This window comes from Suncus etruscus, chromosome X (genome assembly GCF_024139225.1).
Source record: "Suncus etruscus isolate mSunEtr1 chromosome X, mSunEtr1.pri.cur, whole genome shotgun sequence".
NCBI lineage: Eukaryota > Metazoa > Chordata > Mammalia > Eulipotyphla > Soricidae > Suncus > Suncus etruscus.
Genome location: NC_064868.1, coordinates 59,190,789 through 59,202,962, shown reverse-complemented (window position 1 = coordinate 59,202,962; position 12,174 = coordinate 59,190,789).

The window sequence follows — 12,174 nt, the reverse complement described above, 5'->3', positions numbered from 1 at the left end:
ACCCCATCAAGTCAGTGACTCCCTTCCTCAGTGGTGAGGCTTCCCAGCCCCATTCAAGGAAATTCTGTACCATAAAAGATCTTACTCCAGCAACCTCCAATAGCAGAGCTCTGGATATATTGTGTCCAGAAGACATAACCATTACTCCAGGCCAATGTCCTTATATGTTGAAAATGGGTATAATGGGTTCTATACCCCAAATACAATCAGTTTGATATTGGGAAAGGGAATTTTTAATATTAAGGGAATTATGGTTGTTATAAGTTTAATTGATTTAGATTCAGTGGGAGAACTAATTGTGATTATGGTACCTGAGACTAAGACTTTTAAGAAAGGAAAAGTGATTGTGCAATTACTTCTACTACCAAATGTCATGCCAGGGAAATCAGATAAAAAAGAATCAGAGGTTTTGGAAGTACCAATCTGGTACTAAAATCTAAAATCCACTAATAGTTCTACTTGCAAGACTCAATGACGAAAAACCGATGGTAACCTTGAAGTTAGAAAAAAACTTTTGGGGCCAGAGAGATAGCATGGAGATAAGGCTCTTGCCTTTTATGCAGAATCCCAGCATCCCATATGGTCCCTCGTGCCTTCCAGGCATGATTTCTGAGCGTAGAGCCAGGAGTAACCCCTGAGCGCTGCCGGGTGTGACCCAAAAACCAAAAGAAAACAAATGTCACGATTTATTGGACAGCTGGGTGGATGTTACTGTAATCTCTCAAAAGAATTGGCCGTAAAATTGGCCTCTCCAGGAATCCCGTATTCTCTAGAAGGAGTGGGTGGGTTGTTAATATCCAGTCTGTTATGTTCAAAAGTTTTGGGGTGCAAGGGACCAGAGAATCAGAGAGCCATAATTAGGGCTCATGTGGGCCCGATTTTCCCATCTTTGTGGGGACATGACTTTCACAAACAGTAGAAGAAAGAATTTCATATTTCCCCTAGTTTGAGAAGAATCAGAATCGTCCACCAAATCAAAAACTCAAAAATTTTTCTAGGGGCTACTGACATTTTAGAAAATGTACCAATAAAAATAGATGGGAAATCTGATGACACCCTTTGAACAGGTCAGTGGCCCCTTAAAGCTGATAAATTAAAGGTGCTAAAGGAATTTGTGGATGAACAATTGAGACTGGGACATATTAAAACTTCTTTATCCCAATGGAATTCCCCTACATTTACTATTAAAAAATCAGGAGACTGGAGGCTCTTAATGGATCTCAGAGCTGTAAATTTATCCATGGTTCCCATGGAAAAACTGCAGAATGGTTTATCATCACCTATAGTTGTTCCTAAAATCTGGTTATTGATAATAGTAGATTTGAAGGACTGCTTTTAACATATTCCAATAATCCAGATGATAGAAAACGTTTCATATTTTCTGTTTCTGACTACAATAAAACTCTCCTAGCAGATGCTATCAGTGGAGCTTTTATCACAAGGAATGTGTAATTTCTTAATAATATATCAGATTTTGTCGATAAGATCTTGCACCCTGCTCGTGAGAAGTTCCCACAGGCAAAAATAATTCAATATACAGTTGATATATTAATTTCAGTACATAATCACACAGATTTGCAAAGATTATATTCATTTGTTATCGACTGTTTACAAGTGTCAGGACTAAAAATAGCTATGGAAAAATTCAAACTATGCCACCCTTCCAATAATTATGTTTTGTGTTAGACCGTATTTTTATTCAGCCTCAGGAGATCTCCATTAATCAGAAAAAACTCCATACGCTTAATGACTTTGAAAAACTGTTAGGGACTTGAATTGGATTTGCTCAGCAATTGGTATCCCCAAGTCTAAGATGATTAATCTGTTTCAGATACTAGAGGTAGACACTGCCCTACACAGCCAAAGGTACTTGAGCCCTGCAGCTAAGAAAGAATTTGGAGTTTTTCTTGGACATATTTTTTAAAAACCCTTCCTTTTCAGGTTTATACCTAGTAAAAAGGTAACTCTTTTCAATTTTCTGACTAAAGAGTCCTGTACAGCCTTGCTTGCACAACCATCAGGACTTTTAGAATGGGTTTATCTACATAATAAACTATCTCACATTATAGTTTTCTATTTAAAATTAATTTCTCTACTTATCATCAAAGCAAGGCTCAGAACAATTTTTCTGGTTTTGACATAGATACGATAGTACTATCAATACCAAAAAAGGAAATTGAATCAGTCTTGCCTCTTAATGAATCTCTTCAGAGAGCTCTTTCAGACTTTTCAGGAGAAATCTCTTCCCATTATCCATCAGGTAAAATTTGGGACCTTTATAAAGAACCCTGCTTGTTATTTCAACAATTATTCGATCACCTCCAATAACTGGTGCACAGGTGTTTATATTGATGTATCTTCAAGTGGGAAAGAGGGTATATCAGGAGATACAATAAATTAATTTAACTATTGTCACTAATTACAAATATGCTCAACAGGTGGAATTTGCTACCCTGATTTATTTGCTATCCTACATAACAGGACGATATAATACTTTAAGTGACTCTGCTTATGTGGTGAGAATGTTTCCTGCCATAACTACAGCCTCCCTCAATGCCAATAATCCGATAGTACAGAATTTACTTAAACAAGTACAGCATATCGTCCAGAAACGATCTCAGCCCAACTTTGTAACCCATATCAGAGCACACTCAGGATTACCAGGACCAATGACTCAGGGGAATAATATTGCTGACAAATTGGCAATGGCTATATTTAAAACTCTTTCTGAAGAACAAGTAACTCCACACAAATGCTCAATGTCTACATGAGAACTATCATATACCATGGAGGCAGGCCAGGCAAATTCTGGATGAATGTAATATATGTTCTCTCCTAAATAAAAAAAAACTCATGGCTGGAGCAAATGCTAGATGTACATAGACTAAAGACCTTTGGAAGATGAATGTCACACAGAATTTCCCCCCCCAAAAAAAACTCCTATCTTCATGTTGTGGTGGATGCCTAATTTCATTTTATATGGGCAATACCCATGTCGTCACAGAGTGTTAAACCAGTTAGTGCCTTTATACTGCAGTGTTTTTCTGAGAGAGGAATACCCTATCCCATTAAGACTGATAATGGAGCTGCCTACGTAAGCAAAACTTTTGAAATATTTTGTAAGGAATGGCAAATTAAGCATTTAAGAGGAATACCACATAACTGTTATGGACAGGCCATTGTGAAAACAACTCACAGAACTTTTAAAACTCAATAACTAAAATACATTAAAAGAGGCTTGCCACAAGATGACATTTTATCTTTGACATCATTTACATTAAACTATCTGAATCTACCACAAGGAGAATCTTTCACTGCAGCTGACAGCACTTTAAAGAGACATTCAGAAAAAGGAAAGAATTTATACCTGTGGTTGGATTAAGGTTGATTGCTGAACATCTCCTCATTAGGGGGAAAGGATATGCTTATGTTTCCACAGGTAACAACTCAGCCAAAAAATTCTCAGTCCCACTTCACCTTGTCAGAATCAGGGTGATCACAGATGACAAGACTCACACACATGTGACTGCAACCCACGTTCAGATCAAAAACAATAAACTAGAGAGACAGAGAACAATGGTATCAAACCTCCAAAACCCTCAGAAATCTCAACAGGTAACAAAGACTTAGAACTCACATCTCACAGCTTGAATGAGACTGTTAATGGTGATCAGCCCTGACACAGAGGACACAACAAGGATGTCAGGAACTTGATTTAAATGGACTTAAAAACATGGGTAACTCATTCTACTTGAATTCAATATTGCAATGTTTATATAATATTCCAAACACAACTCTGTATTTTTATAATGATTATTATATATAAGACATTAACAGGAATAATCCTTGGACATAAAGGTAAATTAACAGAATTTGGCCATATCATCACAAATATAAGAAATGAATCTCACAGGTAAATGTTCAAAATAGTTATTGGTCAACTTAATGACCAGTTTGCTAGACAAAATCAATATTCATATAAATTATTGATGTCTTTCATAGATAGTTTACACAAGGATTTTACTAAAGTTAATAAAAATAATATTTTGCAACAGGAAATGCTTGTCATCAAATGGACACTAAAATTTTTAAATAATCCGGTCAAAAACAGTCTCATGAGTCTGTTATTCAGGATGTCTTTTAAGCACAGTTAAAATCTATATTGCAATGCCTCATATGACACAAAAATCAGAGGTTTATGAGATTTTTGTTACTATATCACTTCCAGTAACAACACAGATAAATGTATTTTAGAAGACTGTTTCAATGACTTTTTCAAAATGAGAGTAGAGAGAGGGTGATAAAGTTTACTGAAACTTCTGTAAAACTGAAAAATATTTTTGAAGACAACACATATATGGAAATTAACTCCCAAAGACTCTACCAAAAGAGTTCTAGAAACAATAGATGCATATAGCAATGTAGCAGACTACAAAATTAACACACAAAAATCATTAAGAAAACAACCCCATTTACATTAGTGCCACACAAACTCAAATATCTTGGAGTCAACTTGACTAAATATATGAAGGACCTATACAAAGAAAACTGTAAAACTCTGCTCCAAGAAATAAGAGAGGACACACAGAAATGGAAACACATACCCTATTCATGGATTGGCAGGATTAACATAATTAAAATGGCAATACTCCCCAAAACATTGTACAGATTTAATGCAATCCCTCTAAAGATACTCATGATATTTTTCAAAGAAGTGCATCAGGCACTTTTGAAATTCATTTGGAACAATGAACACCCTCGAATAGCTAAAGAAATTATAGGGAAAAGAATATGGGAGGCATTACTATCCCAACTTTAAACTTATTACAAAGCAATAGTTATCAAAACAGCATGGTATTGGAATAAAGACAGACCCTCAAATAAGTGGAATAGGCTTGAGTACTCAGAGGATGTTCCCCAGTTATACAATCACCTAATCTTTGATAAAGGTGCAAGAAATCCTAAATGGAGCAAAGAAAGCCTCTTCGACAAGTGGTGTTGGCACAACTGCCTAGCTACTTGCAAAAAAGCAAACACAGACCCCCAGCTAACATCATGTACAAAGTAACATCCAAATTGATTAAAGACCTCAATATCAGACCTGATACCATAAGGTATATAGAACAACACGTAGGTAAAACACTCCAGGACATTGAGACTAAAGGCATCTTCAAGGAGGAAACAGCACTCTCCAAAAAAGTTAAAGCAGAGATTAACAGATATAAATATATTAAGCTGAGAAGCTTCTGCACCTCGAAGGAAATAGTGCTCAGGATACAATAGCCACCCACTGAGTGGGAGAAACTGTTCACCCAGTACCCATCAGATAAGGGACTAATATCCAAAATATACAAGGCACTGACAGAACTCTACAAGAAAAAAACATCTAATCCCATCAAAAAAAGAGAAGAAATGGACAGACACTTTCATAAAGAAGAAATACAAATGGCCAAAAGGCACATGAAAAAATGCTCCACATCACGAATCATCATGTAGATGCAAATCAAAATAACTATGAGGTACCACCTCACACCACAAAGATTGGCACACATCACAAAGAATGAGAACAAGCAGTCTTGGAGGGGATGCATTAAAAAAGAAACTCTTATCCACTGCTGGTGGGAATGCTGACTAGTTCAGCCTTCTGGAGAGCGATATGGAGTTCCTTCAAAAACTGGAAATTGAGCTCCCATACGATCCAGATATACCCCTCCTAGGAATATACCCTATAAACACAAAAATACAATACAAAAATTCCTTCCCAACACCTATATTTATTGCAGCACTATTTACCATAGCAGGACTCTGGAAACAACCAAGATGCCCTTCAACAGATGAATGGCTAAAGGAACTGTGGTACATATACACAATGGAATACTATGCAGCCATCAGGAGAAATGAAGTCATGAAATTTTCCTATAGATGGATGTACATGGAATCTATTATGCTGAGTGAAATAAGTCAGAGAGAGAGGCAGAATGGTCTCACTCATCTATGGGCTTTAAGAAAAATGAAAGACATTTCTCAACAATTTTCAGAGACAAAAGAGAGGAGGGCTGTTACACCCCACTCAGGAAGGGCACACATCAAAAAAGTGTTGCACTCCTGAAAAAGAATTATTTGCCAAAAAGGCCCGCTTAGAGCAGTCAAAATCAGTTGACCCTTTGCGTGGAGGGTTTGGCCATAATTCTAAAGTGGCTGTAACTATCTCTCTCTTTATTTTTAACCATTATTAAAAATCAGGCCTTAGTAATTCTTTCTAACAAAGGAGGACAGTACAAATCCCGCCAAAAGTCTCCCACTAACCAGCTCTTGTGATCTTTGCTACTTTGGCGCCAAGATCATGTTTTTTATTTTTTTTTTATTTTCTTTTTTTTTCTTTTATACTTTTTCTTTCTTTTTTTTTAACACCACCCATCACCAGTGCAACATTCCCATCACCAATGTCCCAAGTCTCCCTCCTCCCCACCCGACCCCCGCCTGTACTCTAAACAGGTTCTCAATTTCCCTCATACATTCTCATTATTAGGACAGTTCAAAATGTAGTTATTTATCCAACTAAACTCATCACTCTTTGTGATGAGCTTCCTGAGGTGAGCTGGAACTTCCAGCTCTTTTCTCTTTTGTGTCTGAAAGTTATTATTGCAAGAATGTCTTTCATTTTTCTTAAAACCCATAAATGTGTGAGACCATTCTGCGTTTTTCTCTCTCTCTCTGACTTATTTCACTCAGCATAATAGATTCCATGTACATCCATGTATAGGAAAATTTCATGACTTCATCTCTCCTGACAGCTGCATAATATTCCATTGTGTATATGTACCACAGTTTCTTTAGCCATTCGTCTGTTGAAGGGCATCTTGGTTGTTTCCAGAGTCTTGCTATGGTAAATAGTGCTGCAATGAATATAGGTGTAAGGAAGGGGTTTTTGTATTGTATTTTTGTGTTCCTAGGGTATATTCCTAGGAGTGGTATAGCTGGATCGTATGGGAGCTCGATTTCCAGTTTTTGGAGGAATCTCCATATCGCTTTCCATAAAGGTTGAACTAGACGGCATTCCCACCAGCAGTGGATAAGAGTTCCTTTCTCCCCACATCCCCGCCAACACTGTTTATTCTCATTCTTTGTGATGTGTGCCATTCTCTGTGGTGTGAGGTGGTATCTCATCGTTGTTTTGATTTGCATCTCCCTGATGATTAGTGATGTGGAGCACTTTTTCATGTGTCTTTTGGCCATCTGTATTTCTTCTTTGTCAAAGTGTCTGTTCATTTCTTCTCCCCATTTTTTGATGGGATTAGATGTTTTTTTCTTGTAAAGTTCTGTCAGTGCCTTGTATATTTTGGAGATTAGCCCCTTATCTGATGGGTATTGGGTGAATAGTTTCTCCCACTCAGTGGGTGGCTCTTGTATCTTGGGCACTATTTCCTTTGAGGTGCAGAAGCTTCTCAGCTTAATATATTCCCATCTGTTAATTTCTGCTTTCACTTGCTTGGAGAGTGCAGTTTCTTTCTTGAAGATGCCTTTAGCCTCAATGTCCTGGAGTGTTTTACCTACGTATTGTTCTATATATCTTATGGTTTTGGGGCTGATATCGAGGTCTTTAATCCATTTGGATTTTACCTTCGTACATGATGTTAGCTGGGGGTCTAAGTTCAATTTTTTGCAAGTGGCTACCCAGTTTTGCCAACACCACTTGTTGAAGAGGCTTTCTTTGTTCCATTTAGGATTTTTTGCTCCTTTATCAAAAATTAGATGATTGTATGTCTGGGGAACATTCTCTGAGTATTCAAGCTTATTCCACTGATCTGAGGGCCTGTCTTTATTCCAATACCATGCTGTTTTGATAACTATTGCTTTGTAGTAAAGTTTAAAGTTGGGGAAAGTAATTCCTCCCATATTCTTTTTCCAATGATTGCTTTAGCTATTCGAGGGTGTTTATTGTTCCAAATAAATTTCAAAAGTGCCTGGTCCACTTCTTTGAAGAATGTCATGGGTATCTTTAGGGGGATCGCATTAAATCTGTACAGTGCTTTGGAGAGTGTTGCCATTTTAATGATGTTAATCCTGCCAATCCATGAGCAGGGTATATGCTTCCATTTCCGCGTGTCCTCTCTTATTTCTTGGAGCAGAATTTTATAGGTTTCCTTGTATAGGTCCTTCACATTTTTAGTCAAGTTGATTCCAAGATATTTGAGTTTGTGTGACACTATAGTGAATGGAGTTGTTTTCTTAATGTCCATTTCTTCCTTATTAGTATTGGTGTATAGGAAGGCCATTGATTTTTGTGTGTTAATTTTGTAGCCTGCCACCTTGCTATATGAGTCTATTGTTTCTAGAAGCTTTTTGATAGAGTCTTTGGGGTTTTCTAAGTAGAGTATCATGTCATCTGCAAACAGTGAGAGCTTGACTTCTTCCTTTCCTATCTGGATTCCCTTGATATCCTTTTCTTGCCTAATCGCTATAGCGAGTACTTCCAGTGCTATGTTGAATAGGAGTGGTGAGAGAGGACAGCCTTGTCTTGCGCCAGAATTTAGAGGAAAGGCTTTCAGTTTTTCTCCATTGAGGACAATATTTGCCTCTGGCTTGTGGTAGATGGCCTTAACTATATTGAGAAAGGTTCCCTCCATTCCCATCTTGCTGAGAGTTTTGATCAAGAATGGGTGTTGGACCTTGTCAAATGCTTTCTCTGCGTCGATTGATATGATCATGTGATTTTTATTTTTCTTGCTGTTGATGTTGTGTATTATGTTGATAGATTTACGGATGTTAAACCAGCCTTGCATTCCTGGAATGAAACCTACTTGATCGTATTGGATGATCTTCTTAATGAGGCATTGAATCCTATTTGCCAGGATTTTGTTGAAGATCTTTGCATCTGCATTCATCAGCGATATTGGTCTGTAATTTTCTTTTTTCGTAGCATCTCTGTCTGGTTTAGGTATCAAGGTAATGTTGGCTTCATAAAAGCTATTTGGAAGTTTTCCTGTTTTTTCAATTTCATGAAAGAGTCTTGCCAGGATTGGTAGTAGTTCCTCTTGAAAGGTTTGAAAGAATTCATTAGTAAATCCATCTGGGCCTGGGCTTTTGTTTTTGGGCAGACATTTGATTACTTTCTTAATTTCCTCAATAGTGATGGGTGTGTTTAGATATGCTACATCCTCTTCCTTCAATCGTGGAAGATTATAAGATTCCAAAAATTTATCCATTTCTTCCAGGTTTTCATTTTTAGTGGCATAGAGTTTCTCAAAGTAGTTTCTGATTACCCTTTGAATCTCTACCATATCAGTAGTGATCTCTCCTTTTTCATTCCTAATACGAGTTATCAAGTTTCTCTCTCTTTCTTTCTTTGTTAGTTTTGCCAGTGGTCTATCAATCTTGTTTATTTTTTCAAAGAACCAACTTCTGCTTTCGTTGATCTTTTGGATGGTTTTTCTGGTTTCCACTTCATTGATTTCTGCTCTCAGCTTTGTTATTTCCTTCTGCCTCCCTATTTTTGGATCCTTTTGTTGAGCACTTTCTAATTCTATGAGCTGCGTCATTAAGCTATTCAGGTATGCCCCTTCTTCTTTCCTGATGTGTGCTTGCAAAGCTATAAATTTTCCTCTCAGTACTGCTTTTGCTGTGTCCCATAGGTTCTGATAAATTGTGTCTCCATTGTCATTTGTTTTCAGGAAGGTTTTGATTTCCTCTTTGATTTCATCTCGGACCCACTGATTATTCAGTATGAGGCTATTTAACTTCCAGGTGTTAAAATTTTTCTTCTGTGTCCCTTTGTAGTTTATATATAATTTCAGGGCTTTGTGGTCAGCAAAGGCAGCCTGCAAAATTTCTATCCTCTTGATATTATGGAGATATGTTTTGTGTGCTAACATGTAGTCTATCCTAGAGAATGTCCCATGTACATTAGAGAAAAATGTGTATCCAGGCTTCTGGGGGTGGAGTGTCCTGTATATATCTACTAGGCCTCTTACTTCCATTTCTCTCCTCAGGTCTAGTATATTCTTGTTGGGTTTCAGTCTGGTTGACCTGTCTAGTGTTGACAATGCCGTGTTGAGGTCTCCCACAATTATTGTGTTGTTATTGATATTATTTTTCAGATTTGTCAACATTTGTATTAAATATTTTCTGGCCCCTCATTCGGTGCATATATGTTTAGGAGGGTGATTTCTTCCTGCTCTACATATCCCTTGATTAATACAAAATGTCCATCTTTGTCCCTTACAACTTTCCTAAGTATAAAGTTTGCATCATCTGATATTAATATGGCCACTCCTGCTTTTTTTTTTGGGTGTTGTTTGCTTGGATGATTTTTCCTCCAGCCTTTTATTTTGAGTCTATGTTTGTTCTGACTATTCAGGTGCGTTTCTTGTAGGCAGCAGAAGGTTGGATTGAGTTTTTTGATCCATTTAGCCACTCTGTGTCTCTTAACTGGTGCATTTAGTCCATTGACATTGAGAGAAAGAATTGTCCTGGGAGTTAGTGCCATCTTTATATTAAAGTTTGGTGTGTCTGTTGGTAAGCCTTGTCTTAAAGTATGCCATTCAGTTTTTCTTTTAAGAATGGTTTTGTGTCTGTGAAGTTTTTGAGCTGTTGTTTGTCTGTGAAACTATGTATTGTTCCTTCAAACCTGAAAGTGAGTTTTGCTGGGTGCAGTATTCTAGGCGAAGCATTTATTTCATTGAGTTTTGTCACTATGTCCCACCACTGCCTTCTGGCCTTGAGTGTTTCTGGTGACAGGTCTGCAGTAAATCTCAAGGATGTTCCCTTAAATGTAATTTCTCTTTTCGATCTTGCTGCTTTCAGAATTCTGTCTCTATGGGATTCGTCATTGTGACTAGGATGTGTCTTGGGGTGTTTTTCTGGGGTCTCTTTTAGTTGGCACTCTTCGGGCATGCAGGATTTGATCACATGTATTCATTATCTCTGGTAGTTTCTCTTTAATGATGTTCTTGACTGTTGATTCTTCCCGGAGATTTTCTTCCTGAGTCTCTGGGACTCCAATGATTCTTAAGTTGTTTCTGTTGAGCTTATCATAGACTTCTATTTTCATCTGTTCCCAGTTTTTGAGTAATTTTTCCATTGTTTGATCATTTGCTTTGAGGCTTTTTTCCAATTTCTTCTGCTGTATGTAATTGTTATGTATCTCATCTTCCAGTGTACTGATTCTATCCTCAGCTGCTGTTAACCTGTGGGAAACCTCAAACATGTTTTTCTTCAATTCATCTACTGAGTTTCTCAGACCTGTTATTTGATCTGAAATTTCCATTTGGAGTTTTCTCATTTCTATCTTCATATTCTCCTGATTCTTTTTAGTTTTCTCTTCTATACTTTGTTTGAGTTCTTTGAACATGTTCCATATTGCAACTCTAAACTCCTTATCTGAGAGACTGACTAGGTGGTTGATCATGTTCAAGTCATCAGAGTTGCCATCTTCATTCTCTATGTCTGGCACTGGCCCATGTTGTTTCCCCATTGTCACACTAGTACTGCGTGTTTTTCTACGTGTTGTGATTGTATTCATTGGCTAAATGCTGTGCACCGTCGCGAAGGGGAGCGGAGCAACCGTGCTCCTCTGGCTTCTCCCTTTCTGGGCGTGTCGACTCACCTCCACGGAAGGCTCACAGGAAGGCAGGCTGGCAGATGGGCCGCACCCAGGATGAAATCAGGCCAAAAATGCAGGACAGCAGAGTAGAGAGGCAGAACGGTGCTGGCATCTGAGATCCAGCGAAGTTCAGTGGCTCCTCCCTTTCTGGGCGTGTCGACTCACCTCCACGGAAGGCTCACGGGAAGGCAGACTCCCCGGAAAGCTCACAGGAAAGCAGGCTGGCTGATGAGCCGCACCAAGGGTGAAATCAGACCGAAAATGCAGGACAACAGAGTAGAGAGGCAGAAGGGTGCTGGCATCTTGCATGCAGAAGGTCAGCGGTTGGAGTCCCGGCATCCCATATGGTCCCCGGAACCTGCCAGCGCCAAGATCATGTTTTTCCCAAAAACTTAGCTCATAGTAAAGCAATTTTCAGTTTGCCCCCAAAACTCTAAAATATCTCTCTCTCTTCCCACTTCCCTGAAAATTACCTGGTTTCTCCTACTTACCCCAAACAAAGCTAACCCAAAAGAAAACTTCTTTTCACCTTCAGTATCGGTTCTTTAATGTGCAAGTTTTAGCCATGGTCT